This window comes from Heterocephalus glaber, unplaced genomic scaffold, assembly GCF_053883595.1.
Source record: "Heterocephalus glaber isolate CG9 unplaced genomic scaffold, H.glaber_assembly_v1.0 deba00000071, whole genome shotgun sequence".
In the NCBI taxonomy this organism is placed as follows: Eukaryota; Metazoa; Chordata; class Mammalia; order Rodentia; family Bathyergidae; genus Heterocephalus; species Heterocephalus glaber.
Window position 1 is genome coordinate 29,494,740 of NW_028258137.1, and position 27,995 is coordinate 29,522,734.

At 39.9% G+C, this 27,995-nt stretch overlaps 1 protein-coding gene and 1 long non-coding RNA gene across 4 annotated transcripts in view; both read left to right on the forward strand.

Annotated features, from left to right (window-relative positions):
* Positions 1-27,743, forward strand: part of LOC147830671 (uncharacterized) — a 33,879-nt gene extending 6,136 nt beyond the window's left edge. Inside the window, exons 4-5 of one of the 3 annotated variants that reach the window (XR_015440755.1) lie at positions 3,975-4,268; positions 7,686-27,743. This is a non-coding gene — a long non-coding RNA (uncharacterized LOC147830671). Of the gene's footprint in view, positions 1-3,974; positions 4,633-7,682 lie in introns of all 3 variants that reach the window. The other 2 variants (XR_015440738.1, XR_015440754.1) reach the window with 2 other exon arrangements.
* Ces5a (carboxylesterase 5A) overlaps positions 1-27,995 on the forward strand; it is a 353,566-nt gene that overhangs the window by 130,515 nt on the left and 195,056 nt on the right. The gene's annotated exons all lie outside the window — the stretch shown is intronic.

Sequence of the window (27,995 nt, forward strand, 5' to 3'; positions counted from 1 at the left end):
TGCAAAGAGCAGAGTAAACCCCTTTCCCAGGTAGCTTCAGAGTTTCAGTGAGAGAAAAACATTTCCCTTCCTGGGTTATTAACTAGGAAAGCACTTTTGATCCTTTGGGAAGAAAGACAGATAATTAGCATGGTCTCATAAATTTGTCTACTAATAGGGCAGGCCTTAGAAATAGAGTTTCTTTCCATGTAAAACATAAATTTAAAGGAAAACAAGTAGAACCACTTATTGAAAAATGTTCTCCTCCATTGCTAGTTACTGAGAACCTTTGATTTTCAAGTAAACCTTCCTGAAATTTGAGGGCCTCATAGAAGAGACTAGCATAGCTTTTACACGTAGCTTTTTCCATGTTTTCACAAGGTATGCCCTTGGTTAATGGACTCCCCCTCAATTCAGAAAAAAGGTGAAGTTGACAGAAATTTTAGCTTTCCCTCATAGATTTCTCTTAAAAGTTTAATGATGGCATGTGATAAAAAAATTAAAGGAGAAAATTGGAGCTGGGAATCTTCCCCCATCATCTCTTTGGGACAATCTAATTGGAATCACAGTCCAGTTCTCCAGCAAATAAGAGAAAAGCAAGGTTTCTCTTTAGTTCTGTCTTTCCCAAGCTCCCAAGTTCATGTCAGAAAATAAATGAACCTTTCCGTATTTTTATGACTGGAAGCATGAATGACTATGTAGGGTCAGGCTAAATCACTTGGAATTATGAACATGCACAAATATCCAGAACCACCTGAATGGACAAATTTCAGATTTCAAATGTAGAGCCCCATAACTAATAATTGACTGAACTTATTTGGTTCATATGGTGTAGAAATACTACCTGTGCCTTTTCTTCTCTACAAGAGATATCATAAAGTGGTTAAGAGCATGGATATTTAACTTGCTAGTGTTTGTTTTAAGATTAACTGTGCCTCAGTTTTCTCATCCATGAAATGAGTGTAGTAATACTCTGCTTATCACCTGCTGATTTGCTCTCTGGTCTGTCCCTGCACTTCCTTTGCTCTTCTCTGTATTGTAAGGGAACTTATTTCCCAGGACCCTTTGTCCTCTGGTTCAGCTGATAAGAGGCCTTGAAAGAAGATATGAGGGCAACTGGGAGAGAGAAAGCAGAGCATTCCTCCTTCTTTTCTTGCTCTCTGGGTGTGCTGATAGTAGTCTCTTCCACAGCTCCAGTTCCCACCAGATAGTCCTTGCTTCCATGGCCTCAGCTTCTACATACATTCTTCACAACAGTTCTAGCCCCTTGGTCCCAGCTTTTGGACCTTGGAATATGATCTCCTACCCTTATCTCTCCAGCTGTAGGATTGACAGTAGCTTTTATTTTGGCTACTCTCTGAGCTGCCTCATTGATCCCTGTATGGCTTTTCAGCTCTGCTGTCACATGCATAACTAATTCCATGTATTCAATTCTTTTTATTAAAAAAAACAGTAGTTTCCATTTTCCTGGCTGGACCTTGATTGATTCCAAACCCACAGGACTCTGGAAGAATTGAATGAGTTAAGGTGTATAATTGTTTAGCATATTGTCCTGGAATACAGCAAGTGCTCTGTAAGTGGTAGCTATCAACACTACCTTTCTCAGCAATGATGGTGAGGGTTCAGTGCATGGATTATTATTTTTTCTTTTAATGTTAGTGATTAAAATATGACATCACTTAAAGAGAAATCCGAAATGGACACATCTGCCAGGAAAGACTACTGAGTGTCTCTAGCTCATGTGCAGTCTCCAGTTTCCATAGAAACCAAGCAAAGAAAATTTGCAAAAGGAAGCCTAGAAAATAAGTAGATTCAGGTCTGTATGGTTATGTATCAAGCCCTTTAGCACACAAGCAGACTGTTATTACTATTATCTTATTGTCTCTTTTATATCCTTTTTTCTTATAAGATGTAGTAGATGCAGATTCTTTTTCTATGCGGAGGATGACACAAAGTGTAGGATTTCTCTGCCACAGCATATTCCTTATCACACCCCCAATTACATTGCTTCCAATGTTACAGTCACCGTTTTTATCTGCCAAATTGCTGGATAAACCCAGCTCTTGTCATTCTGTGGCTATTCAGAGGTTATTGTCCTCTGTTAAGATACAGGACAAAATAACCTAAATATTAGGTTAAGCCAAATCTTAGAATGGAGAGGAAACAACTGAAATTCCAATTAACTTCCTGAGATGTGTATGAAGCTTCAGCTAGATTGGAGATATTAAATGTCTATGCATAGGAATAGGGAAGTGGGAGGGATTCTTAGGTCATTTGATTACAGCCCAATTCCTTTGAATCCCTCTTTAGCTATCAGAACTGGTGGCAGTAACAAGTGAGACAGCCTGAGTCAGACCTGCCAGAATTTGAATCAATAACCAAGCAATCTCGCTTCAATTTCCAAGCAATTTTAAATCTTTTACTTTAAAATGCCTTTCAGATGGGAGAAACTGAGGGGATGGTAGGGAAATATAGGCATCTAGAATACCAAAGAGGACTTCACTACTTTTTTTGTGAAAAGGAAGGTTTCCAGGCATCCCTTCGAGCTGTCCTCAGGGCAATGGGAAGGCTATATCTAGCAAGATCAGCAGAGCCCTTACACAATGGCTTCCCTTGAATAGTTGCCACGGCTAAGTGCATACTTAGCTAAACTGGTTTCTAAGAACCCAGAGAAAATGAAAATAAACATGGGAGAAAAGGAGAAAAGGGTGCTTGTGATTGGACTGCAGCTCGGAAGACAGAATAGCAGAGTAGATGGAGCTCTAGGCATGGTGTCAGAAGCACTTAAACCATTTTGGTTCTGGCTCTTTCAAGCTGTATGACCCCCAGCATATCATTTCATTTATGCATCTGTTTTTCCCCAGTGGCTAGGGACAGAGAGTGCATGTCTCAGCACAAATATTGGCACAATCAGAAAAGCTTGCTCATGAATAAGCACATGATGCACACCCAAACACCAACACATCAGTTAGTCAGCATTTATTAAACACTCACTGTAAAACCAGTAATTACTATAATAATGACATTGTGCGAACAATCCAGGTAACGTTTTCCATACCTACCAGCTATGGAAGTGAGTGAGAGAGCACTAATGTTTCCCTAGTAGCAGTAGAGAGAACTCCAGATCAGAACCACAAAATCAGTGAATTCTACATGGTCTCTCTGGAGCTCCCACTTGGTGGAGCTTCTCTCTGCCATCTCTGATTTTTCATTTTAAGGGTGACTCTTATCTGTGGCCATAGAAGTATTCAGTTAGAGTTCTTAAAAGCATTCATGCTCTTGTTTCCCACTAGTAGATTAAAAGTAAAATGCTTTCTCATTGTACTTTTGATTTTTAAAGAAAGGCAGGTCTTCACCTTATCATTGAGTTAAAACATATAGAATTGCATGAGGAGTAGATGGGTGAGGAGTTCCATTGAGCTGGCCTTGGTTGCTATGGCTTCTGGATGACCACTTAAATCACTCCAAGGAGAGTCATCCCAAATGGGACAAGGTGAATTGCAAATGTGCTATCATTTATGTTCCCTCATTGCAAAGTTCTTTACAATTGCCGGTGAGGTAATCCTCCCAACAGGCCTGACAAGGCAGATCAATACTATTATCCCTGTTAGTGCACAATATTATTATCCACTTTAAGCCTCATTATCTTATCAACCAATTACTCCATCTTTAGAGTCCCATCAGTGTCCTCTCATAGCAATACTCCATTTTGTGATTGTGAGCCGGTGTTACCCATGAAACACTAAAAAAATTGCCTTTGCAAGAAAGCTCAGAGCTAGGATTGGTGGTACAAGAAACACCAAGGGACTCAATGTCATCAGCATTCAAGGTTATTCAAATTTGAAGATTCTAGGCAAGAGGTGCTGGGCAGCAATCCAGAGAACAGAACCACTTGCTCACTCACTAGGTGACCTCACAAAGGGATTCTGTTTGTGCCTCTATAAGGTAAGGGCTTATTTTAACTTTCAGCTCTTGTTCTCTGTTCTGGTTTACAGAGTAGTTAGAACAAAATGAGACCATAGCTGTGAACATCCTTTGGAAGAAAATGCAATACAGGAGGTGATAGTGATGGTGTGTATCAAAGCAATGATAAAAATCATCTTTGTTCTTTGCATATATTTAGACCAAAGAGTACAAATAAAATGGCTCAACAGCCTGTCTAGCTGGATGGTTTCAGTAAGATGAAAGTCTGCTCATGCCGCACATGAAGAAATTAAAATTTGCTTGAAGTCACCCAATGAAGCAACTGACAAGGTCTACAAGACAGAATCAAAAGTCTCTCTTATAAGGTAATCAACTGATCACAATTTTCCTAAGGCTTTCCCAGGAAATAAGTTGGCTGATCACGCATCTCTCAGGCTGAAGCCCCATGTCTTCATCCTTCTTGAACTGAGCAGGTCCAAGCAGACTGTGGTTAGCTTTCTCAGGCCTGGCTTACCTAAGGACAGGACAGAAGATTTTTGGTCAATGTCTGGAGGATGAAGGCTGAATGTTGGAATCCTTGGTGGTCACCAAGCCCACCTTCCCATCATCAAGACTATTTTTTCAGAAACACCCTGAAAGAATTTCATAGCCTCTGCGAAGAGGCTTATAGAATTAGAGGACCAGAAAATTCACCTTCAGCAACAACTACTTTCCTCAGATTGCTTCAAGGTATTGGCCCTTTCTAGCAGCCTTGTCACACCTACTCTGGCTTTGGAAATCTACATAGACCACAGACACATAATTATGTAATGATATTCCCTTACCAGGAAAGTTCTGATGAATTATCAGAAGAAAAGTAAATATTTAGGATCTTAACACCATTGACAGTTTAAGCATGGTATATAATTATTGTCTTCCATATTTTAGAAGTTTCCACATGTATGTGGTTTACTGCAAAGTCAGGTGGGCAGTTGAGGGTAATACTTTGACCTTTCCAACAGTCTCAAGTTAGAATTTTTAAATCCAATAGGTATATTGTAGATGGAGAGATTTAGGGGCTTAAAAGTGCTCCTGCCATATGAAATCCAATGTGGCATTTCCTGTTTGAAGCAAAACAAGCTCTCTGTCTTTCTCAGGTGTGCAGACAACATGAATTTGACTAAATATGGGTGATGTTCTTGTACCAAATGGGGAAAGGGTGAGGGAAAGGGGTCCTTTTGGGATACCAGTCCCAGGGCCTTGGCATTGCCATCCCTCTTCCACTTATATTCTGGAAATGACCATGCAGCATCTCTATTAGGGTCAATGGTCACCAGTGTCAAAGCCCTCCTGAAGCTGACTGGTTACAGTGGCTGGGCAGTGCAAAATGCAAGACTCAAAAGACATGACAGAGGTGCTACTGTCTAGGAAATACTGGGAGTCCCTTTGGATAGGGAGGAGGAATGAGTTCCACTGATGATTCCAAATGTCAAGTGGTAACATGGGCTGAGGAAAGTAACATAAGCACCAGGAGAGCTCTTTATTTCCAGAGAGTAGCCAGGATATAGAGAGGTGGCTGTAGCCTTGTGTACAGGAGAACTGGCCAAAGCAGAATGGGGAATCAGGACTCTGGCAAGTGAGTTCTTTTTTACTTAGAGCTAAGATTTTTACCTTTTTTGTGTCATGAAGCTTCTGGCAGTTTTGTAGGGACTTTTGATCCTTCTCAGAGTTATTAATATTATTATTATTATCATTGTCATTATTATTACTACTATTATTTGAGGTAGAATTGCATTTTGTAGCTCAGGCTGGCCTCAAACTCCTAGATATAAACGATCCTTCTGCCTCAGCCTCCCGAGTGCTGCGACTACTGGGATGTGCCATCATACCCACTCACAGATATTTTTGAATGACTAACTTAAAATATGTAAGATCGCAACTATGTTGAAATACAGTTATGAAAAAAATTTTAAAACCTCACAAATATGTAATATAGTTATCTGTTTATCTTTCTGTCTGTCTTGTCTGTCTATCTGTCATCTTTGGGTGCTAGGGATTGAGCCCAGGGCCTTTTGGATGCTAAACACTGAGTTGCCTCCCCTAGCCCTGTGTCTTTTAAAAAAATTCTTTAAATAACAAAATAACATGGCAGATCTAATAATTGCTCTAATCTTGAAATAATGATGAGTGTAAATTATATATATAAAACAATTACAATATGAAAATATCTGTGAATTCTATTAGTTAAAATAAAGTCACAGTTATGGTGAATATCACTCTGGTTTATTGCCTTTATTTGTAATTGAATAAAATACTAACTTTTAGTTACAGTAGAGGTCAGCAAACTTTGTTCTGATGATAAACATTTTAGGTTTTATAGGCCATATGGTCTTTGTCGGCAACTATTCAACTCTGTAGAAGTAGCACGAAAGAGCCACAAATAATATGTAAATGAATGATCATGGCCATGTTCCAATAAAATTTTATTTATGGATAGTAAAATCTGAATTTCATAAAACTTTTACAAGTTTTGAAATATTATTCCTCTTTTGATAGTGTTTTCCAACCATTTGACAATATAAAAAACATGTGTAGTTCACAGGCTATGAAATAAGAGGTGGTGATGGGCCAGATTTGGCCTGTGGGCTATAGTGTGTTGACCAATGAGTTGGAGGGTAGTGAGATGAAATTTTGCTTATCATCCAGGCTTGAAGACTCCACATCCAGGAGAAGGTTAGGAACTGCCATCCAGGAGGAGATAAGGAACTTGTTAGACCTTGGAGAGGGAAGCTCAGCAGAGGTCCAGTCCATAAACAGCTTTATTTGAGGAATTAGTAGGAATAAGGACTATAGTGCTGAAGGCTTCTTGGAACCCTATATCTGCCCTGTTTGGGCTAGCTCCCTGAGGAGCTGGGGAGTCAACACAGCTACAAGCTCCCACTAAAGCATAGTTGGCCATTTAAACACCTATTGCTGTGGCCAAAACCATTGTTCACTGTAGTAACCAGCTTTACCCCTGTGCCCAGCATAGACTCCCACACACAGTAGGTTTTTGAACACTGTGTATTTAATGAATGATTGAAGTTATTTAAGTTCTGCAAGTGGGATCAGCAGGAGATGTAGCTACAGAAGACGGAGATGAGAAAGGGTAAGAAGGAATTGCTGCTAATGTTCAATGCTTTTGCCTTGACTGGGGCTATTGACCTGCAAGTTGTGGTCTTCTGATTTTAAGTTCCAGCCAGATGGCCTGAAAATAAGTGTATTAGTCACTTTCCCATTGCTAGGTCAAAGTACCTGGTATACACAACTCCTAGGAGAAAAGTTTATTTTTTGGCTTATGGTTTTAGAAGTTTTAGTCAGTGGTTAGCTGGCTCCAAGGTAGAAACATCATGACACAAGGGCATGATGGAGGAAAACTGCTCAACCCATGGCAACCAGGAAGCAGAGAAAGAGAAAAGAGCCAGAGAAGAAGCCCAAAGCCAGATATTGTCCGTACCATGACTCCCTGATGACACACCCAGAAGTGTGCTTTAATAATCTTCTAGGTGTCTCTCAAGACAATCAAGTTGACAATCAAGATTAGCTATCACATAAACACAATAGTCTCTTTTCACAATACCCTTTACTCCCCTCCAAAAAAAGGCTACATGCCCTAATCTTTTACATTCAGTTAAGATCATATGATGGAATTCTGGCCATAGAATGGGGTAGAAGTGATATATGATTCTTCCAGGCTTGCCTTTAAAACATCTTGTAATTTTCCATTGTTTATCTTTCCATTTTCTGCACATGGCTGGAAGAAGAGGGGTCCAAGATACTAGAGCCACATGATGGAAGGAGCAGGGGCCTCTGAATATTCATCTGGCAGAAGACCCATAGAAAGAGCCACCCAGCTTTCTGACACTGTGAGGAATAAACTTTGTGTTAAGTCACTGAAATTATTTTTATCATAGTAACATAACTTAGTGATGGTGATGCACTTTGTTCTCAAGGCCAGAGAGAATTTGTGATTCTTATGAAGCTTTCTTAGTTTGAATTCCCTAGAAACAGATGCTGAGAGACTATAAGAGGGGAGGGGATATGGTCAAAGTATGTTATATGCGTGTATGAAAATGTCACAATGAGACCTATTATTCTGTATAATTAATATGCACTTTAAAAAGAGAAGCAGGCCCCAAGACAAGGATTCAAGTACAAGTAGTTATTTGGGAGGTGCAGGAAGTACCAGTAGGAGAGTAGAGTGAGTGAGATGGGAAAGAGAAGGATCTAGTAAAGGATGCTTATTTACCAGGCCACCTACCAGAATGGGCTACTAGAGCTTAATCCTGCATGGAAAGTGAACTGGTGTAAAAAGCATGACTGCATTACCCTATCCAAAGGGAGAGGGGCTCAGAATGTATATTCCATCTCTGGAAGTAGGGTTTTATTTCTCAGCCCTAGAGGATGATGATGCTTTGGGATAAAGCAGCTGGAGAAGATGCAGATACTGACCATTGGAAATAGGCTGGAGCACAATGAGGTGATAATGTCTCAAGAATATGGGCGGGGACCAACAGTATCAGCTACAAAATAACCTTCCTTTATAAACTGTTTTTGATATTAAATTTGTTGGTTACCTGTGATAAATCAGGTCTCCATAGTTTTGCTTTCACTCAGTTGGGTCCTCAGCTACTGATATATGAATTGTTAGTAGTTATAAGAACAGCAACTTGAGCACAGTAATGGAAAAGGTAACAAGAAAGCTAGAATATATTCTTATTATGCTAACACAGATTTTCTGTGCCTTTGGGCATCCCTTCTTTTGGGGCCTCAGTTTCTCTATCTGTAAATTTCAAAAGACTTGAGTGATTCCATCTGAGTCCTTCCATTGCTAAAAATTGCAGCTTCACAATCTTCCATTTCTAATGATGCATGCACTGCACCTGTTAATGAGGGATCCTCTAGTCACCTAGGATGAGAGGGAAACACATGATCAGAGAAGACAGGGATAAAACTCACACATGAGAAAATCTCTGGGGACTAGAAGATAGGTGTTCATAATCACCTCAACTGAGATACAATCAGAACATTAGTTGAATTATTTTGTAGTCAACCAGACTGGTATCCAACCCTTGATAGACTCACCAACTATGTCAAAGACTCCAAGGCATAATTTTGATGGAGACTACAGATTTATCATATGATTTTAATTCTTTCTCAGGAGAATTGATATTTATTTAGTGTGTTGGATAAAAGGTATTCTAGACTTTATGGTTTAGATCTGTAGAATGTCCCCTAAAACTCCCATGCACTCAGAGGTGGTGCTTTTGGAAAGGGATTGGATCATAGGGTTGCTTTATTTATTTGTAGAGTAACTCACTGAAGATTTTTAGAACTGAATATGTGGTTAGGAGGTAGGGTCTAATGGAAAGAGACAGGTCACTGGGGGTGTGACCTGGAAGGGTCTACCTCCCTCCATGGTTTCTTCCTTCACTTTCTGCTTTCTGGCTGTCATAGGATAAATGACTTTCCTCCACTGTGCCCCTCTCCTATGCCATTTCTGCCTTGGAGTGGGCCAACTGTAGACTGAAACTTCTAAAAACCATGAACCAAAATCAGCCTCTCTTGCTTTAAGTTGTGGGTGTCTAGTATTTTGCCTTAGTGATGAGAAAGTGAGTAAGACATAGACTAATTCTCAGGTAGTTTCAAGGTGAGGTGAAAAACTCTAAACTAGGAATTCTAGATCCCATTGTGTCCTTGCTTGGCTGTGTGCTTGCCTTTGGGCTGTTTTTTGTTTGTCCTATTGAACCTCAGCTATTTAATATGTAAAATGATGGACTGAACCTAGACACATTCTAAATTCCAACTAAGTTCAAACATTTTACAAATTTTGATTAAATCCTCCAACATACGCATGGAATGGAAAGAGAAAGAGACCCTCAAGCAATATCACTTTAGTTCAGTTCCTCTTCCTCTGACCTTACCAAAGTCCATCTCTTGGTCGTGTGATAGGGATCATCTATAGAGTACGCCAGACATTTTGGAGGCACAGGATCTTTTCCCAGCCCATAGGTTCTTTCTTCATCCTTATCACTCAAAGAAACAGACCCTGAGCAGCATTATGTGACTCTGTGCCCCTGGCCATAGATGACAGGATGAAAGTGGGCCAGTCAGATATTCTGCACTTTAGACATTAGTTTAGCATAAAAAATCTTGTCATGCCTGTCTGGTCTCATGAAGTGAGAACATGTACAAGTGGAACCCGTAATATAAACATGTTTATGCAAAGTGCTCAAAGAAGCAAAGAAAACCAATCTGTAAAGAGTAAATAAGGCAACTATATAGACAGAGACTTTGACTACAGGGTCCTGGGGAGATGTAGTCAATAACTCTGTCCCTGCTGGCCTTCCAGTTCTTGTTACTGTCCTTCATGATCCTTTCTGGTATTTGGTTTCTCCTTGATTTTGGTAAGACAGCGGCCCTGTAAATTCATAAAGTATCGTATTTTTCTTCATCTGGGTAGAGGGGATTCTTCCTCTATGCAAAGAGCTCTGAAGTGAAAGAGAAATTGGAGTACTTAGACTAATGATTTGAAGAAGAGGAGATTAACTGGTGACTTCATGTTTTAAAGTGAGACTCTGAACCTGTCCTCAATAGTAATGCACACTCTTTGTTTTTGTTGGTTTACTCAGAACTTTCTTGTGGAGTTAATCATACTCATCAGCTTATAGAGAGGAAAGGTTCTCTTCTTTTTTTCTTTCCTTCTTTTCATGCTTTTATTTCTAGTCCTCACTCTTATACTTCCTTATCCTTTCTTCATTCTAGGCAACCACTCTAATGTATTTTAGGTGTGGCCAGTGTTACACTCCCGTTTTTGAAAACAAACAGCAGTGTTTGATTTAAGCATGTCCTTTTAATTCCACAAATGGCCTTGTGTTACAAATTTCATTCTGTGCAGGCTCTGTTTTACTCAACAGTGATTTTGAGATCTATTTTGCTGCATGTATATCCAGGCCGTTTCTTTATTCTGATGAATCTGATTCCATGGTACCCATCTATCATTTTTGTTATCTACTCCCTTTGTGATGAACACCTAGGTTGAATCTAAGTACCTATTAGCATGAGCTGCTAATGGACTTTGTTGCACATTTCAGTATGTGGTCTTTTGTGTAAGTTTCCTGCGGTACCCACAGAAAAGTAGGATTACTAGGTCATGTAGTATTAGACTACTTAACTCTATGCAATTCTGTCATGTTGTTTGCTAGAAAGACTATGTCACTGAACCCTTACCAGGGGTACCCAAATTAGCGAACAGTTGGTGTTACATGGCTTTCTAATTTTCACAGCCTTGATGGGTATAATATGATATCTTGTTATTTTAATTTGTATTTATTTAATTGTATTATGACCTGTAAGGTTAAGCACTTCTTTATCTCTTGTAATAGTTATTACAGTTTTCCTTTTAGTTGGTATGATTATGTCTTGGTTTGACTGGGACAGTCCAGAGTTGAGAGCAAAGAGGTTGTGTTCATGACTATAGCCTTGGCATGATTATTTAAAGTGACGCTTCCTTAAAGGACACTAGTCTGGTTGACAAATGAAATGGCCACACTACCCTTCCGTGACTTGTCTACTCGGATCTTTTGTTATTTTTTGTGATGTATTTCTTTTCTCTATTTGTAGGGATTCTATTGGAGTGTGGATGTCATTGTCATTGTTTAGATGATGAATAATCTTCATCTAATATACCGCTTTCACCTTTCAACTTTGTTGGGTTGTTAGTCAAACATAATTTCATTCATATAGTCAGATTCATCAAATTTATATACATCTTAGGATTTGAGGATCTTATTTAAGAAGTCCTTTTCTGCTCCAATGTGACAAAAGTGTTCCTATATTTTCTTCCATTATTTTAATAATTTTATCTTTCCACATTTAGGTCCTTTCCACATTTAGCATACTTAGGATTTACTTTTATGTATGGTCAGAGACAGGGAGCTGACTTGATTTTTCTCTATAGAGTCACCCAGTTTTCAAAACACTTAATAAATATTCCATCCTTTCCCCATTGATTTATCATGAGTTCCTTTTGAATATCATTTTTTTCAGAGCTCTCTATTCTGTTTCACTGATTTCTTTCTCTGCTTCTGTGTCTCTACTAGTCCTCTTTATATAAAATATTTTGACTTGTAGTATATCAATATCATATAGAATGGATACCTCTTCTTTGCTCTCAAAATTGATTTTGCTATTCATGTCCTATTATTCTTCCATATAAATGTTACAATAAAGTTGTCAAGTTCCTCAAAATATTCAGGTGGAATTTTTATTGGAATTTCATCAAAGCTGTAGATTGATTTAGTGACAATTGACATTTTTATACTAAGTTGTCCCATCTAATAATATGACATATCTCTTTACCCTTTCATATTCCTCTTTGATACTTTTTAATTTTTTTAATAAATAAAAATTTATGTATTTCATATATTCTTTGTAAGGTTAGTTTAGAGATATTTACAATTTTGTAAATATCAATTATATCGGCCGATATCTTATTTTCTATTTTATTTTTCAGTTGGCCATTGCTGGAATAAACTGTTTATTCCCATAGTACACTTAATAGGGCAATCTGTCACATTCTTTCACACTACCTCCTTGGTGACCAAAGGCATATGTTTACAATGTAAGTGGACAAGGTTTAGGGTGTGGTCTTAGCAAAACTGAAGCAAAACTACCTGATTATATGGGTTCCTAAAATGTATACATTTAATGAAAGATTCTCACCAGGTGAGCTATCTGGATCTAGAGGTTATGTATCCATTATGACTGTAGAGCCAGAGCCAGAATAGCATTAAGTTTCATGTACATTCACTGGTTGCTTTTGTCCTCTCCTTAGCATATTAGTTTTGTGGCTGGCTAGTGGGGGTGTGTGAACTTCTCAGGCACAGGAAATCTACCACTTTGTGAAACAACCCAACCTGTGTCAGTACAGCTCTGTTGGTATTTTTCCCATCTACTCAAGCAATAGTACTCTATCATATCTTTTCATTATGCTTTCACTGTACCTCATATATATATCTGCACAATGATTATCATTTCATATTATAATAATTTTCTTACATATCTGGTAGACACCAAAAGATATTGACTAAAGTAGCCTATTCAGAAGGCTTTTAAGTATGTTTCCCAATTCTCTTGGTATCCTAAACTCTTGGACATTCAGCTGTCCACCCTAGCACTATTGTTTACTCTTCTTTGAGAGACCACTTATATAGTTAGATACCACTCTGAAAGGCCACTAGAGCCACTCACTCAGCTTGGATCCATGTGATTTCATTTTCTGGGTTCCACTGGTCACTTATTTAGGAGGTATTCCCTATTTTTAGGCTATTACTGTGTAGTCAGGGTATTCAGCTATGTATCTAGAGTTTTTGGCCACTCCTGCCACTTTCATTGTGTGTAGGATCTGACCTCCCCAAATAGCTGCTGGGGGCCAAATGATGCAACTTGGAAGTGCAGAAAAGTTAATTACCTGTGTGGTCAAATTTTGACTGATGGAAAATAGGTGATATTCTCCCCTTGCCTTCTCTCATAGACTGTTCCAAGGAACAGTTTTGCCAAAGAACATCCTATGTGATGAAGTAAGTGTGCTGAATAAATGATGAGCTGTGTGATTTTGTGCTTCATGATGTATATTAACACATGATAACACATGATATACAATAATCACTATATTGATGTATGTCTTGGTTACTTTTCTTGTTGCTGAGACAAATACCCAACACCCAAAGTTAAAGGAGGAAAGGTTTATTTTGACTTATAGTTTGTAGAGGTTTCAGTCCACAATTGGCCGACTCTAAGGTGTGGTGGCATAGCAGAGGGGCATCACAGAGGAGAAATAGTCCACAGCAAGCACATTAGCCTTCTTTCTGTCCCTTATATTTTATGCATGCTACCCACCCTAGGGCAGGTATAGCACTCATACCCTTAATCCTAGCCAGAACTATACCAAACCAATCTGTGGACTGATTAAGTAATCACACACCCTTGATCCCAGCACCACACACTCTAGATCAAACCACCTCTGAAATCCGCTCCCCAACCTGACACAACTGCATAATGCTTTGGGAGGAGATCTAGACACAGGCCGTAACATTCTGCCCCTGGCCCCTCAAAGACTCATGCACATCCCTTTATGTAGAACGCATTTAGTCCATCTCTAAGAGTTGCCAAAGTCCTAATATTTTCAGCGTTGTTGAAAAGTCAGAATCCAAAGTCCGCTCTGAGATTTAAGGCAAACTCTTAGCTGCAAGCTCCTGTACAAATGAAAAGAAAGTTAAACACTTCCAACATTTGATGGCACAGATAGACATTTCCATTCCAAAAAGTACAAATAGGGAGATACAAAGGAATGGGACCAAAGCAAGTCCAAAATCCAGCAGGGAAAACATTAAATTCCACCATTCCACTTCTAGCATCCCTGGGAATCTGTGGCAAATTGTAAACTTCAGAGGGCTCAGCTGGCTCCACTCTATGGCACTATGTGTAGTTGTAGCTCCCACACCTTTTCTCTTGGGCCACCTCTGCTCCTTCCTTGCAGTTTTCCTCAGACAATCCACATTCCTGGCTTCTCCAAACTTCTGGGGTCTCCACTGAACATTTGGCTTCACACTCACAGCTTTACACACTACCCTCTCAGGGATACACTGGCTGGCCTCCCAGGCCTTCTTCTGAAATCGGGGTGGAAGCCTTCCTGACCCCACAACTTTTGCATTCTGCATGTACCTAAAATCAGCACCACGTGGATGATGCCAATGTCTGCCACCAGCCGGAGTAGTCACCAGGCTTCCTTCTGTCTTGGCTGTAGGGGTCAAGTGCCTATGAACCAAATCCCAAGGAACAACTTCCCTAGGCTACCACCACTCTGGTACATGGTGCTCTGGGGCTCTCTTCTCAAAGAAAAGTCTTTCACCTTTGCAACTCTGAGGCTGCAAAGGCTGGAGTCCTGCTGGTTCTTGTGGTGTCCTCAGGCCATCTATTCTATTGTCTTCTGAAATACTTGGCTTTTTGTTGCTAGTCTTTTCAGTGACCAATTTCTCCTCTGTTTCATCTTTGTAGGCCACAACTTTACAGGTGCTTCCTTTCTGGCCAAACTCACAATGTTTTAAATCATTCTGCTGGGCTTTTTGTTCTTGATTTTCAATATGGATCTGGCTAAAAACCCCCAACAGCAGCCATGCCATGGTCTTAACATTAGACTGCCTTGAAATTTCTTCTGCAAGATTAATTCATCCACCACACTTCATCTCAGTCTCAGGCAAAGTCTCTGGACATGAGCAAAATGCAGACAAACTTTCTGCAAGACATAACACATATGTGCTGGAGTCCAACAGCCAATGGAGTCCTTCTTCCCAGCAGAAACCTCCTGAGCCTTGTCTTTATCGGCATCATTTCTATCAGCATTCTGGCCTTCTGAGCTTTGACCAGAATCTCCCATCAAATATAGCCTAAGGCTTTCTAGGGATGGCTTTTCAGCAGACATCTCCAAATCTTTCCAAACTCTTCCCATAAGCCAGTCCCAAAGGCTCCTGGACCACATAGTCAGGTACAGTCATAGCAATGACCCCACTTCTCTGGTACCAAATTCTGTCTTAGTCATTTTTCTCATTGCTAAGACAAAATACCCAACATCCAAAGTTAAAGGAGGAAAGGTTTATTTTGGCTCCCAGTTTATAGAGGTTTCAGTCCATAATTGGCTGGCTCCAAGGCAGGGTGACATGGCAGAGGGGCATTGCAGAGGACCTTAGCAGTGTCTTTCTGCCCGTTTTATACTCTAGGCTACCAGGACTAGGGCAGTGCCAAGCCAACCAGTGGACTAATTTAGTCATTCCACACCATTAATCCCAGCATCACACATTCTAAATCCAGCCACCTCTGAAAAGGCCCCATCTATGACCGCATGAGAGTTTGGGAGGACATCTAGATACAAGCCATAACAAGATGTTATATGAGAGTCCCCCCCCCCCATCACCTGGTGATTGTGCACCTATCAATTAGATTCACACTTACTTTTTCATCTCACATTCTCTGTCTTCTAGTAAACTTAAGCTAGGGAAAAGGCATATAGGAAACAAAACAGAATAAAACATCTGACCCTTCAAACTCATCATAGTCCTTTGAGAATCTGACCTTAGGTATCATTGCATATCTACTCAAAAGAGTGTTCATTTTTCCTACTTCCTTCTCCTCTTTCCAAGGATTTACCTCGGCCATCTTGAGCCTTCTTCTCTAAACTGGCTCTAATTGTTAATATCCCCCTCAAATGTGGTGCCACATATAATGTAAAGTTTTGCTTTTAAATGAAGCATAATTTGAAATCATTTTTTCCTTTGCTCTGAAAAGAAAAAGAAATACAAACATACTGAAATAAGACTAGATTAGATTAGATATGTTGAGAAGAACTTTGTGGTGATAATCATTATGATTGGGATTTGAGGGGTAAGGAATTGGGATATGGGGGATATCATAGGTTTCCTGGAAATTTTTAACAATTATTTATAAAATATTTCAATCTGTTTGATTTTATTTGATCCTAACAACCACTGTGCCGTCCAAATTATCAATATCCCCATCCTATATACATGATAATTAGTTCAGTGGTACTCAGTGCCTTCAATATCTCATTGCTAGTAAGTGGCCTGTTCAGGATTTGAACCTGTCTCCAAACCTTCTACCCTTTCTGGGATGCCAGATTATTCCAGTACACACAGAAAAGTGCAAAACCCAGATACAGGTAATAGACTTACTAATTTAAAGTCTACGCCTCTTCCCCATCACCAAACCAAATGAGTTAACACCTGGTCTCAGAAGCACCAAGGCCACCAGACTGAAGTAGCATTGCAGAGAGAAGGGCAGCAGCCTGTTGTTTCCCCAAGATAATGCACCCTGGCTACTACGTCTAATTCCCAGCAGGTGCTGCAACAGTGAGAAATAGTAACTAATGTTTGATTTTATGATACATGCAGAGTAACTGGAACAGAAGACAAGCAAGGCAAGAAACCTTTGTTGTATTTATTCTGTGTGTCTAACCAGAGAAGCTGGAAACTGTAGAAACCTAAGCTTCTTGAGACCAGATTCACCCACAGAATAGTGAGAGAAGAATATAATCAGTGTCATAAGTGTGGTTGAGACTCTGCTACATAGACTTTGATTTCTATGTAGGGAAGCTGTCAAGAAAGAGTAAAGGAATTGAGTTAATACCCACTGACCTTAATGGTAGCACTATCATGATTCCTGCTGTATGTCCATTTGTAGGCCCCCATTTATGTCTTAGAGTTTCCTAGCCAAGAACCATCCTGCCTTGGATTGAAGACAGAAGACAAAAAGTCATATCTTGTAACCTGAGGAAGAAATGTTAGGAATTGAAAGCCCAAACAGCTCAATCAATAGCACTAGGGATTGTTAATTATCTAGTTATTTCTTGGGGTCAAAGGCCTCCCAAAGGAGAAGCAGTTAAGGCATTTTCTGCCTCTTTGCTCCTATGCAAATTTAATGCTTTAATTCACACTCTTGTCATCCCCCAAAGAAATTATAGATAGACCCTGATTTACAATGGTTTGACTTAATTTTTCTTTTTACTTTATAGTGTTACAAAATGATATGTATTCAGTAGGAAGTGAACATTGAATTTTGATCTATTACTGGGCTAGTCATATGTGGTATGATATTCTTTTGTTTTGCTGGGCTGCTGCACAGAGCTGCAGCTCCTGGTCTGATATGAGATCATGAGGGCAAACAACTGATACTGTACAGTATTCTGTTTTGCTAACCTATGATGTCTAGTAGGTTAGTTGCATTACATGTATTTTCCACTTATATTTTCAGCTCACAGCAGATTATCAAGATGTAACTATCAAAAGTGAAGAACCATCTGTATAAGCATAATAAAAACTAGTTTTTCTACCTATACTTCTTCCTTGCTCCACCCACTCTTTGCATTGTTGATATCTTTTAAAAAATATATCTTAGTGTTGAAGATCAATAAATGTGCCCAAATTTTTACTTCTCCCTGATTCTCAGACTTTGTAGTTCCTACTAAGAGAGAGCAGGGGAATATTTCCCACCCCTTGATTTTGCATTTGGCTATTCAGCTTGTTTTAGACAATAGAATGGAGTAAAAGTGAATACACACTAATTCCCAGCCTTGGGAGTAATTCTGCTTGGTTATTCCTGCTTCTGCCATTGCTGGAGAGGCACATTTTTAGCTCCGTTGTCATTTCTGCTGTGAAGAAATTCTCTGTTTACCATATTAGGTACCACATTTCTACTCTATACAATAATCAGTCCTTCTTTCCTCTCGGCTCCCACATCATTTTCTTTCTATTTTGATATAACTCCCGAATACTGCATTAGAGTTGGTTGTTGTGGCAGGCTGGCTAGTTGTCCACCCAAATCTGTATTCCCTTTTCTTCTTTCAGCACAAATCCTGATTTTGCTCAGCATGGCAGTGTTCCCAGTTAGCACTGAATATCTCACTGTTTTTCAGGGTTCTGTTGCATGTAGAAGAATACAATTCTGATGGATGTAGTTGTTTCCATTTCTGCCTCTTCTGATAGGCAAAACAATCTTCATAAGGGCCAGGAAGTAAGTCTGAACTGTTTTCGTATCTTTAACACACACCGAAGTGGTGGGCACACAGAAGAGTCTGATTCATGCTTGCTGACTTACGTTGAAGTATTCATATGATGTAAGAGCTGAAAATTTGGGGGTTGTAAGTCTGGGTTTCATCCTTTTAGCAGAGATCCTAAGACACCTACTCACTTATCTGTCCCCAAACTCACCTCTTTTTTTCTGTGCCTCTGGCATCATATCCTCATGTATCTGAGAGATAATTAAAATGGTGAACATTGCTAAACACATAATCCAGAGCACATAAGGATAGTATTTTACTATAAAAACTTGATGCCATGGCTAACAAGCTTCACTACCTGTTAATGAGTTGACACCTCATTAGGACTGGAGTGAGGCTGAGATGGTTAGAGGACTACCTCTTACCTTACTTACCCATGTTGCCAACATTCAAATCGAAATTGAGAGAAATGTGAAGTAACACAGCAGGGTGCAGCACCTCCTACTCTCATCAAGGGGTAATCTCAGGAGCAACCCTGAAGCTGTGCTCTCAACCACCTTCCTAATCCTGAGGTCAGTGGCCAAACCAAAAAACATTTTGCAAGTAGCAGTTTCTGAGCATCACCTTGTTCTCCAACATTTCTAATTTTGCCTTTTTTTCTGATGTTTTCCTTCAAATATGGTCATAGTTCTCTTCCATTAAACAAAATAAAACAGATCTAGCTCTAGCCCTTTTCTGACCTGCTGCCCTCCTCCCCTTTTTGTGGTACTGAGGATTGAACCCACAGCCTTGACACTGAGCTACATTTCTACCCTTTTTTATTATTTTATTTTGAGATAGTTTTGCTGAGTTCCCCAGGCTAGCCTCTAACTTGGCAACCCTCTTGCCTCAGCCTCCAGGAATGCTGGGATTACAGGGGTATACCGCCATGCCTGGTTACCTGCCACTCTTTCTAATGGCCATCCCTTTTTATTTCTGTCCTCTTTTCTTTTACTGAGCCTCCAGTTTCTACTTATCCCATCTCTGTCAACTTGCTGAAACTTGGCTTTGGTCCATTTGCTTTACTCTGATCGCCCTGGCTAAGGTTTCCTACGAGTTCCCTTATGCCAAGCCTCCTCCCATTTCTCAGGCTCCATCCTCCTCAGCCCTCCTCCAAACCTACTTAGCCGTTTGAAAGAGTGGATGGCTGCTCTGACCACAGCTCACACAGAGCTCCTCTCCAAGTGGAAAGCACTGAGTGGAACCACTGCTCTGTGTACATATGTGTTTCCTTTGCTAATACATAATAAGCTCAAGGGACAAAGACAAAAGGTTGGGGAAACTGGTTTCCCTACAGACAGAAGAACGTAGCAGAAATATGAGCTCTCTGTGTGTGTGTGTGTGTGTGTGTGTGTGTGTGTGTGTGTGTGTGTGTGTAGTGACAGATATCTAGCAATATAGGACAGAAGATGTGGTGGTTAATCTTGATTGGGTTGAGGGAAGCCTAGGGTTTAGTAAAGCACACTTCTGGGTGTGTCTTTGGGGAGGTCATGTCTGGAGGCATGACCCTGGGGACTCTATTTGGTCCCTGACCCCTATCTCTCTGGTGCTCTTCCTCTGTGCTTTGCTTCCCTGCAGCCATAAAGTTAGCAACTTTGGTCCACCATGGCCTTCTGCCTTGAAGCCAGTCAACAATGGACTGAAACCATGAGCCTAATAAACTGTTTCCTCTTTTAAGTTGTATATGTCCGACATTTTGTCTCAGCAATAGGAAAGTTGACTAGTACATATTTTCTCTGGTTTTCTACTATTCTTTAGGGTGAACTTTCTGTGGATGATTTTATTTCTTTTTTTATCATATTATGTCAAAAATTTAAAAAATGCTTCAGTATGTCCAATTTCTATCATTCTTGCTTTTGGCTAAGCCATTATCTTTTTCATGGGCTTCTATAACTGTAAAATATTTGATTTACTTTTCTTTGAGACTGAAATGTGAGATGAAAGGCATTAGGCAATTTTTCCCACTTTTATGAGAACATCTCTCTATGAGAAAAAGCAGAAGGAGGTAACTGAAGATTCACTTCCACTTTTTGTAAAGCTGGGTAAAAATGTAATACACTTAAATACCCTGTTAACTTTATTGTATTGCACTCTAATGCATATTTAAGTAGTATATTAATTTAAAAATTACTTTATTGATATATGATTTATATACCACATAATTCATCCATTTAAGGTATATGATTTAATAGTTTTTAGTATAGTCATAGATTTGTGAAACTAACACAATCTAATTTTGGAACATTTTTGCTTCCTTTAAAGGAAAACTTGTACCCATTAGCAGCCACTTTTTGTACCCCTAAATAAACAATAATCTACTTTGTCTCTCTATATTTACCTATTTTGGACATTTCATGAAAGTAGTCATATTATATGGTCTTTTGGAACTGATTTTTTGTTTCCTATAATGGTTTCTAGGTTCATATCATTGTATGTTTAAGTACTTCATTCCCTTTTATGGCTGAATAATATTTTATTGTATGGATTTCCCACATTTTATTATTCATTTATCTATTGATGAACATTTGAGCTATCTACAGTTTGGGGCTATTATAATAGACAAATGCTGCAACTACAAGTTTTTGTTTGGGTATATGTTTTCCACTTTCTTAAATATGTGATGCATCTAAGAGTGTGATTGCTGGTTCTTATGGTAACACTATGTTTATCTTTTTGAGGAACTTCCAGACTGCTTTTAATGTACTTGCTTTAAAGAAATTCATGATAGCAGAGGAGGATGGGGGTTGGAAGAGGAAGAGAAGAGGGTTCATGGTGGTGGTGCCACTGGGAGCTGTAGAACATGCTTAGCCAAAGCATCAGGTCCCAGGTCGATTGCTGTCATGGGAACAGATCCGAGTTAATCTACCGAAGTGCAGCAAATCACAATGGGTGTTGGTTGTGCTTTGCCAGGCCTACAGTGGCCTAGAATCATATTTTTTTGATTGGGATAAACATGGAACAGGAGGTTTATTTTTGACCTTGGAGCAAGAGAGAGAGACCAACACATTTTTTTTTGTTAGGAGAGGCAATTGCTATAAACAGGGGGCTCATTGCCAAGGCTCTCCTCATACCAGCCTGCCCTACTCAATGGCAGGCCTGGCTGGGGTAATGTTTTCTGGCCATCTTTGTCCTTTCATCTGCTTAAGCTAGTTACACTGTCACTTTGAGTTCTGGCTCTGCCCTTTCTGGCTCTGATTTGTGTGGAAACACTCCTGGCCAGATGTTTAGGTATTTAGCAAATGTACTTTTCTGATACCTTGGCAGGGCTACTTTCAGATGAGGATGAATATTTGATGCTGTTGCCTGTTAGGAACATGTACACCCAAATGACCAATAAAGTCCTTGCTTCACCCTCTCCCCGTGTCTCTAATTCCTTTTATAGTGACAGCTGATACATCATTTAAAGGAAAATTCACAAGGTATCACAGGGAAAGCCATTCCTGCTTTTTCTCTTTTCCCTTTCTTAAGCATTGTGTTAAACTACCCATATTATAGAGAAGGGTGCCTGGTGGAAATCTCCCCATGGTATAGAACACCATAGAATGGCTATTTCCATCTTTCTACAGGAGTATGTGCCCTCTCTTTAAACCATAATTTCCTCACATATACAGAAACTCTTATGCACTGAGTTCTAGGACATAGTTTACTACTTTATATTTTTAGCCTTTTTGAACAAAGACTTTTTCTTAGAGAATATTTAGCTCAAGTTCACATTTTACAGATAGATGAGCTGAGGCTAGAAAGGAGAAAAGACTTTCTCAAGGCCACCAGATTCACAGAGGCCCTACCTCCCATACCCCTCCTACTACTTCCCTGTCATCAAACTTAATCCTTTAGCATCCTGAGTCTACTATTATAACCCCAAATGTCTACTACTGTCCACTATTATATCCCCAAATATCTAAGGCAGTACTCAGCACATGTTCTTGAAGCCAGCCAGCCAGGATTTGAAGGCTGACTCCAACAGATATTACTTCTGTGTTCATGGAGAAGTGACTTAGCCATCTTTGTCTTACTTTCTTTATAAAATATAGCTAATACTGGCACCTATCTTAAAGGATTCTCATAAGAAGTAAATAAATTAACACATTTAAAGTGATTAGAATAGCACCTTTTGCACAATAGTGGCTCAATAAATGTTGGCGCTTATCATTTTTGATTGATTGGTTGATTGGATGAATGACTAAATGAATAAATACATAAGTTCCATAATTACACCCTCAGGCGTCAGCTCAGTGTCTTCTGCTAGTCTTCACTTTCTTTTCTGAACAACCATGTCCAACTTTGGGCTGGGAGACTGAGTTAAAAAGGGCAGACGTGAGGGGTGGATGCTTTAGGTTAGAGGCCTTTTAGGCCTCCTGATATTAGTCCAACTCTAGCTACTTTCACCAGCATTTCATGGGGAATTGGAGGCACAAGCACTGTCTTTGTGTTCTGAGTACAATTCTTTGCTTTCATTTATCAGTAGTCTGCTTTATAGTAGATCTTGTCTCAGCCATTTCATTCATGCAAAAGCCTTTGGATGCTTAATATAATTTTGTGAAGGTTTCCAGTTCCTTTGGGCTTTACTTAGGAACATAGCAAACAGAGTTCTCTGCATCTCAAAAGGAGGCTTAAGTTGATAAAAATGTGAATGGTAGACAACTGGAGCTTTGCTGAATATTTCTCTGCTGAGTATGCAAAGCAACTGGCCTAACATGAAAGCTGTTACCTGGAAGTTGCCTCTACCCCTCATGGCCAATAACCTGGCCGTATTGTGGTTGGGGACCTGAAGATCCATGTAAGAGGATGTGGGATGATTTGCATCACAGCCACCATTCCTGAAAACCAGCTCAAATATGTGACCTATTCAGGGCTGGGCAGGGCAGGGCAAAGGAATGGGGAGAGAAATCTCTGTTTTTGGCACTTTCCTGCCTCTTTCTGAATCATTGATTCACTCCTCCTTCAATTCTGTAAATTCATACATGCTGAGATGAAAGGGATTCCATGAAGTTCTTGGCCTTCTGGACAGGACACTCCAATGGAGGATGCCATGGGGTTAATGAATGACTCCTAAATGTTGACATTTCAGAAGTGACCTTTGTGTCAGAAAGATACATAGAAGATCAGAGAACTTTCCTGAGATCCTTCCACTTTTAACATATAACAGCTACCTGTAATTTCAAAAAAAAAAAAAAAGTTGGAGACCTGACAACAATAGACTCTTTTGGAGACTTTATGAACAAAACCTCAGTAGCACGGGAACTAGCACAAAGAATCAACAACTGGGATCTCATCTTATTAAAAAGCTTCTGCACTTCAAAAGAAAACACCAACAGAGCTAACAGACAACCTACAATGTGGGAAAAATGTTTTAGCAGCTATACCTAAGACAAAGGACTACTATCTAGAATATATAAAGAACTGAAAAAAATCAGACCACCCAAATTCAAAGACCCAATTCAAAAATGGGCATCTGAAATGAACAGACATTTCTCAGACAAAGAAGTAGAAATAGCAAATAAATATATGAAAAAATGTTCAATATCACTGGTCTTTCGAGAGATGCAGATGAAAACAACACTGAGATTCCACCTCACCCCAGAAAGAAAGTCTGTTATCAAGAAATCAACCAATAACAAATGCTGGTAGGGGTGTGGGGAGAAAGGAACCCTTCTCCATTGCTGGTGGGAGTGCAGGCTGGTGCAACCACTATGGAAATCAGTATGGAGATACCTCAAAGAACTAGGACTGGAAGTCCCATTTGACCCAGCTATTCCCCTGCTGGGTATCTTCTCAAAAGAATTAAAAGAATCATACCACAGCGATATATGTCCACCCATGTTTATAGTGGCATAGTTTGTAATAGCTAAAGCTTGGAAGCAGCCCAAGTGCGCATCAACTGGAAACTGGATAAAGAAGATGTGTTTTGTTTTTTTTTTATAAAATGGAGTACTACTCAGCCATAAAGAATGAGAAACTAGAATCATTTATAGCTAAATGGATGCATATTGAGGCCATAGTCTTAAGTGAAATAAATAGGACATGCATGTAAATACCGAATAGTTTTACTAGTGTGAGAAACTGAAAGTGTAAATAAGGGATAAAATGATTAAAATGAATAAGTGATAATTTGAAATAGGAAAAAAGGTCCAAAGAGGTAGGAGTGAAGGGAGGGGAAGGAGAAAGGAAAGAAGGGAAAGAAAAAATTATGAGAAAAGAAAAAAAATGGAAATGATGTCTATGTAAATATGGAAGGGTGGAGGGGGTGAAGGGCGCACAGGTAATGGGGAAAAAATAAGAATCAAGATACATCATGTAGAGGTACAAACACCCAATGATAAATGTACAAGTATTGTATGCCTAAAATGTACCAATAAAAGAACTTAAGGATAAAAAAAAAAATAGACCCTTTTGGGAAGCTTTTGAAAGTGTAGATTGCTTATGGCCTAGATTTTCTGATTTAGTAAGTCTAGAGTACAGCCTAAGATTCTGAATTTTTATAGAAATTTCTTTAGGGTATTCTTTCAGTTAGACCCACAAGCATCTCAAGCAGTGGCTCTCATTCTTGGCGGGCACATTATCATCACTAATTAGGAAGTTTTAAGAAAATGCCCATGGCTGGGCTGCATCCCTAGAGACTGTGATTTAATTTATCTGAGTGGGAGGCTCTGCAGACTCAGTGTTCCTTCAAAGGCTTCCACAAGAATATAGGCATAGCCATAGTTGAGAACCACTAAACAATAGAGAAGCTGACTATCAACCTATCAACCGCTCCTTTGCTTAGTCAGGGTTGTAATGAGCACCACCAGCAAGTGTAACAGCCTGATATAGTGAGACTGTCAGGAGGAAGGGAGCTCAGAGACCATACAACCAAGTGGTTCCCAGTTCTTCCAGTTTTATAGACCAGTCCATTCCATAAAGATATTTTGAGGACTGATAAAGAATTGCTGCTTTTTTCTCAACTTTTTATTTTCCCAAGATAAGATATTAAAAACAAAAGTCAACTGTCACTTATTTGCACCAGTATTTATTTTTTAAAAATGAAATTGTAACATTTACCTATTAGACAGACCTGAGGTCAAGCTAAAGAGCAATTTTTAAGATTGTGTACAGTTGGCTTTAAGAGGAACTTCCTCCACAGCCCTCATCCTTTCCTTGTTTAAGTGAGAACTTCGTTACTTGCCAAGATTAGTTCAAGAGTAGAGTGATTCCAAGCCAAAGTTACACTTTTACAAAAAAGGAGGAAATTGAGACCTGGAAAAGGGAAAGTAGTTAGCCCTGATCCCAGCTAAAACAATAATAGGGCTGAGAACAGAACTTGCTCTCCTGATGTCTGGTCACCTCCTTCATACAGGGCTCTGATGGAAAGCCTGGAGTCTCAAGCTCTTCCCATTTAACATGCACGGGGCAAAGCCTCTGCGAGTGACTGCTCGGTCTTTCCAGTCACACCTTGGCATACATAGAGCAGTCACCATGGTAATGATCAAGGACAAGAGTTTTGTTAGCAGGCACCATCCTCAAACTCCAGCGATGATGAAGTATAAGATGTTGCAGGTATTGAGGTGACAGTGAGGAAACTTCAGTTGCTTCAGTTGCAAAACAGAGAAGCATATTATTGTTCCATGTCACTAGGATGTTGTGCTTTGAACATTAAAAAAATCTGTGAAGAATTAATTTTCTGATTATCTCCTGCAGAGTTCAAGCCACCTCTCCCTTTATTATGTTGTTATTTTTTAATAAGTCAATAAATTGGCTAATTCTCTTGGAAGTGCTCTGATTTGAGGAAATGGGCATTTTACACAAGAAAACACATTTCCAAATGTATTATCGATAAGCAGGATGTTTTGGACCCTGATCTCAGAAATGGAGAAGACACAGTGAGCTCTTGGATTCAGACATTCAACTCAATATTCAAAGGAGGTGAGGGAAAATGAGCATTGGCAGAAGGCTTGATTCCTCTGGACGACTATAGGACAGTTGAAGGACAGGCCTAAAGCCAACTTGGCTCTCAAGTCCCCCTGAGTAGTCAAGTTTACTTCCTGAACTGTCAGAGAATGGAGGGCAGAAGGGACAAACTCATGTGTCATCCATAGAGTTGTCCTGGTGGGCAGGGCCATGACCTATTGTTTTCTAACATGGATCTGGCCCCTTAGAAATAGTAATACCTTATTTTGTTGAAGTGAAGTGCCTTTTGGGGACCCAAAGCCATTTTCCTACATTGAAATCAGGTGACATCTAGAGATCTACACTTAACCAGGGCAATTTTGTGGGGGTGGGAAGAGTGAGCTGGGAGCAGTCAGGAGGGATTTGTGTCTGTCAGAAAGCCATTGGATGGCTGCCTGGAAAATGGGTCATGAAGATGCCCTTGATGGGAGGGAGGAACACAGAACTGAAATGTCACTAACCTCATAATTTGGCTGAAATCTGGCCTTGCTACCTTAGCCCATCCTTTAAAAACCTATTTCCTAGAGCAAAACACTGTAAGTTTAATATTTCAGCTCCAAATCCCTCTAGAAACTCAGATTCCTCAGGGATCCCACCTATGAGAGATAAAAGACAGAGTGAATTGAGTTCCCTTTAAAACCATCATCTGACATCATTTTTGACCTCTTTCCTGATTTCTAATTTAGTCAATAAACCCATATACCTTAAAACCATGCCCTACACTACATTGGTGCCTACGCTCATTTAAGTACTGTTGGATGGAGGAAGGGACCTCCCCCAGTTCAATTGGCTTCCTGCACTAGAGCACGTCTGTCTCCCAAGGACTGGAGAGGACACTTTCCCTGTCTGCCATTAGGAAGAGGAAGGCAAGGAGGGGAGCACAGAGCTGTGGAAATTAAAGTATACATAGAATGTTATGATCAATGCCTTTATTTCATGTTAGAGGCAACCTGAGCACAGGAAGATAAGCAGTGGATTTCAGTTCATACCAGACAGTGGCACAGTTGGGGCTAGATAGAGTTGTTTGGCCCTTAGACAGCTACACTTTGGTCACTATACCACATGCCTCCTGATTGCCTGGTGGAATTGATGGAATGGACTCATATCTTTCTATCCTTAAACAATTGCCCTATTTTTTGGGGAGAGGGAGTTTCAGTATGGATGTTAAATGGCTTACGCTATAGCAGTTCATAGGGATGAATTTGGAAAATCTCTGTTCCATGAATGCACATGTATGTGACTCTGTGTGTGTATTTTAGCTAGGGTGGGGTGGGATGGGAGTTAATGGGGTTAGGGAGAAGGAGGCTATAGGACTAATCTCAGGTATCAGATGGCCCAGCCAGCCCCTGTTCCTATGCTCTGCCCTTTACACACTCTCAAGAGGACCCACCCTTCCAGAAAGGCCCTGGATGAGGACTGAGATGAGGGCGCCACTGCCCTCTGCTGTACTGAGAGGTGAGTGCTGCTGATTTGCCAGCTCCACCTTGCCTTAGGTCGGGGCAGGGATGGAATAAAAGTTGGTGCCCCATCGCAGGGTTCA